Source organism: Monopterus albus, unplaced genomic scaffold (assembly GCF_001952655.1).
Source record: "Monopterus albus unplaced genomic scaffold, M_albus_1.0 scaffold162.1, whole genome shotgun sequence".
In the NCBI taxonomy this organism is placed as follows: Eukaryota; Metazoa; Chordata; class Actinopteri; order Synbranchiformes; family Synbranchidae; genus Monopterus; species Monopterus albus.
This window is the reverse complement of record NW_018128042.1, coordinates 878,335-883,200: the sequence shown is the minus strand read 5'-3', so window position 1 is coordinate 883,200 and position 4,866 is coordinate 878,335.

Here is a 4,866-nt window from a genome sequence, read left to right as displayed (position 1 = left end):
ATAAAAAGTCAAGACCTAAAAACCAAAAGAAATAGGTAACATAGAACACAAGAAAGAGGAGATGCAATGAACGGAGAGACCATGATGAAAACAGTGAGGGCCTAGGTAGGATGAATGGCTCCTTACAAGCCATCTCTGAGTTGTCTAGCTTTGGAATTGGCCGCCGGTTAGGGTGAATGATACAGTGTGACATTTATTGGAGCCCAGAGACCAGAATGCACAGATAGAGAGAAAGCTGTGAGACAAAGGAGGAGAAAAGAGTAGCAAATAGATGGAATAGATGAGAAAAAAGACACAAAAGAGAGAGAAGTAAAAGTTAAGAAAGAGCGAGCCACAAGAAACTCTGGTTTTCTGACATTAATGTGGGACCTCTATCATTACAAAGACAGACCAACTGTGTTTCTTTCTTTCTTCTAGCCTCATCTTTCTTTTCTCACTGCCTCTATGCCAGGCAGATGAGAAATACCTAATATCTATCAGCCATTAGGGGTGAGGCAGAATACTTTTTTATGAAAGAATGAAGGAGGGAATTGAGCTTGAGTGCCACATTATCTATTATGTCCCCACCCCTTTCTTTTCCTTGCAATCAGTCACTTTGACTCCTCAAATCCCAGCAAAGTGCCTTTTATTCAGGAAGGAAATGCATCCTTAGTAGAGTCATAGATGCTGCAATGAATGTCTTAGCGTCTTCTACCTTTCTATGTAGAAGTTGTAATTGGAAAAGAAGAGAGTGGATCAAGAGAAACATTTTACTTAGATCACGTTAGATACATTAAGTCTTTATTTAAAGGATAACGCCAGCGATTTTCTATATAAACAGTGTTTTAAATGCTCCCTAGAGACTAAAGCCACCAATGGTTTGCCTCTACTCACAGTTAATGTCAGTCTGTCTGTCAGTCCTGGTTTATCTTATTTGTCTGTGCCATAGACCACTGTTTTTCACTAGCATGGGAAGGAGGGTACTGGGGGCTGCAGTGCCCCCAGTGGTGGCTGCAGGTGTAGCATTTTATAGCTAGCAATAAAAAAATAAAAAAATTTACAACAAACAAATAACAAAACAAATTTTGTTTAAATTGTGGATATTGTGTTTTAAAACAGAGGAATATGGTTGTGGAAAATATTTTTAAATTATTTATTTAGGAAATTATTTGTTAAGCAAACTCCTCCTCCTCAGGAAGCTTTCCACAGTTAGCAAGCAAAAATAATAGGCAAACCAACAGCAAGCCATGAATATCTCTTTTTCTTTTTCAAGTAATGTTATTATTTCAAAGAACACCAAAATGAATGCTACCAGTAGAACAGACAAAAACAACATTGCTAATGCTGAAGCCAGAGTATTTACAAAAGCTAACATTAACACTAGTGCTAGCAACAGCACACCAGCAGAGCCAGTCACTGCAAGAGCAAGTGACTGTTAACTTCTTTACGTAGCCATGTTACATGCCAAGACAGTCTCGGGAAAGAACTCAAGTGCACAACTCAATTTCCACAGAAATGGTTCAAAGGATTCATCTTTATTGGTGCTTACAGGCAGACGTAGACAGGCAAGAAGAGGTGCAGGCAAGGGTCCGCTCAACACTATTAGTCAATGAATAATTCTAGCAGAAGTGAATAGGCAGAGACAGAATCCAATTTCCAGGTGAGGGTCAAATATGTAACAAAGTTGAGACTCATAGACATGCAGGCAATCTGGCAAAGAGTGAGAGTTGACAGTCCAGTATATATGCAGGTGAGTAATGGAGAATGAGGTGCAGGTGAGAATGAAAGTGTCAGCTGTCTAAAGTGGCAGGAAGCAGGGACCAGTGCACTGCAATTGGAGCAACAAAAGAGTTAGAACAAACTGAGCCTAGGAGGCAGATGGCACCTAAAAACACCGGCTGTGACACATGGAGCTCTGATTTGAAAAAAATCCAGCATAAACATGCAGTGAAGAATTGAAACAAATAGAGTATGTGGCACTGGTTTCCAGTGTGGAAAGTTCGTAACTACAGAAATGGCAAAATAAAACCCTGTTTGAAATTAGTTTTAGTTACATCAAGGGTTATACCACAGTACTGCATGTTACAGCTTCATTTACTACTACCAAACCTGTTCAATACTCTCAGTATTGTTTTAATTGTGGGCACTGAAAAAAGGCCAAGCTGGAATGGAAAAATAAGATACAATAAAAAAGAATAGCTTTCATTGAGGTCACCTTGCAGAATTTTTAATATTGTGACTTAAAACATATGTTCTCCAGCTCTGTTGTGTTTTGCCATAATTAAGTGACATATGGATGTTTTATTGACTTCTGCTGTCTTCTTTTTTGCTTCCTCCTGCTGTAGAAATATGGATAAAAATAAGCCCTTGCTAGTGAATTCTGTATTTATAAGAGATTTATATGAACTGTAAAGCTTTATTCTATTCATTTATATATTTTATTGTGGCATAGAATATGCTGACTGACAGAGACAGACACAGAAAACCAAAATTAAAATAAATGATAGTAAAACAACTAGGTTCTGAGAAAACAGCACTGGCTGAGAGGGCTGAAAGAGAAAACTTGTGGCATTGATTGTCTAGCAGCCATTGTCTGTCTAGCTGCCCCCCTGTTTTCTCTGCCTCAGGAGTGATTTGTCAACTAAAAGACCATTAATCACTGAATGGGAGGCTGGAGGAGTGCTGTTTAGAGGCAGAACATGACCACCTATCCATCTATACCAAGATTCAGACACCACATATAAACCCTGAGGCACAAGTTCAAGGCCAATGTGGAGAACTGACCCTCATGTGGATAAAAAGTTAGCGGCAAAGCAAATCAAGGCTCAAATCTCTTACAGTTAGGAACTGTATCCCCCAAGCTAAAAGCCTAGTCAATTGGTGGGCTGTAAAAAGTTGAAAAATTTGAAACACAAGTTTGAATTTCCTGAACAAATGCATACATACACCGGACTTTCTATTGATCTAATTTAATTTCATCAACTGATCTACTGAACTATCCTAATTAAATTGTTTAATTTTATAAGCTGCCACTCATCCATCCTTCCCTTTTTGTATTTTTTGACATGTGATAACAGATCTACTTGAACTTTGGACAGAACCAGCAGAAGACACACACACCAACCCTGTGAACACACACAAACAAAGGTGAGCAGAGGATGTTGAGTCAGTGACCACAATGCTCTTTAGACTGACTGACTGAAAGACTGGAAAAGTGGTTGAGCTTATGTCAACAACACATTGAGTTACTTCAGATTTATGCTTTCACCATGTGAAAAATAAATAATCATTGTATGCGGCAACAAGAAGGCAAGAATGAAAGTAGTTGCTCAGCTTGATTCCAGAGCTATAAAGACAAAAAAGTCAAATAAGAAGTCTTGGCATCTTAATTGACTCAGATCTGAGCTTCCCCAGTCACATCAAGCCCGTAACTAATTCAGCATTTTATCATCTCAAATATCAAGTCTTCGAGGTGTCATGTACAGACAAGATTTAAGAAACTCATTCATGCCTTCACCTCCAGCAGGTTGGACTACTGTAACAGTCGTTTGTCTGGTCTTCCCAAAAAGACTGAGACAACTTCAGTTGCTGCTAGAGTTTTAACAACAAATACATTTCTGATCTCCCAGGAGATAAAACATATTTCCAGTGCTTTTGTTTATAATATATTCAATTTGAGAAACATACTTCCCAGAGCACTGTTAAAGACATAAAATCTCCTGTTTTGATCAACAAAATTAAGCAAGCTTGGCAGTAGTAAGAAAATGCTCACATATCAACATTATCAAATAAATCATTCACAATCACTCACTCTTAATCATATTCAGGTTCAGATTTTGTTTTTCAAAGGCCTACTATCTCATTCCCTAAATTCTGCAAAGACCAAATGTATCTGGTTCACCCAGGATGAATGGTTGTGTCCACAGAGAATAAGCATTCTGAAACTCCCACACTGCTCTTTGAATAGCGATGAAGACAACGGAAATGACAGACATTAGGACATTCTCATATGTGTACGCTATCACAGCTCTCCATCTTCAATGAGAATGCTTGAACAGAAAAGGAAAGCGAGGTCAAGATCCTATCGCGTAACACACATAACAGAAGATCATGCCGAGTACTGGAAGTTTGCTGAGTCTTTGTGAAGGGATAAAGTGAGAGCACAGGGGAAGGTGAGTGTCTGCCAGGCTGTGGCCTGGGCTCTGATAATATTGTCATGAGTGAGTGGAAAGGGCTGCTTATTGATGGATAAAGAGCGAGAAGGTGATTGTAAGGAGGCTTTATGGTGAGTCTTTGAAAGAATATCTCTCTAAAGGTCTACAGGCTTTGGAATCCTTGTGCTGGCCATCTGACTCAGGAGATTTTCAGACATCCAAAACACAGATCTGTCCTGGTCTTTCTCTTTCTCTTTCTCTCTTTCACTCTCTCTCTCTGTGTGTGTGTAGCAATGAATTGCATTTTATAGGCAAATATTGTACTTTTTACTCCACTACATTTATTTTATAACTTTAGTTACTAGTTACTTTTAATAACCAGATTAATACAAAAAATATAGTACAATTATAAGACCTCATTGATCTATGGTCTAAAATTCACTAGCTACCCAGCAGTAATTCAAATTAAATGCACATAAGCCAGTTAAAACTAACTTCCCCTTTACCATCTGCAACATTAAATGTGATTTATACAATAATGCATCAGTAATTCTATGAGTGCAACTGTGTTTGTCTGTCCCAATGTCTCCTCCACTACAGCTTTCTCGTCTTCATACAAGTTGTGTAGCTTGGTTACAGCGGTGACTCTTGAAGGCAATTCATACACGTGGTCTTTGGACAGCCACCCACCAAGAGCCAGGGTCGGTTGGAGGTTTGTTCTGTTAAAGAGAGT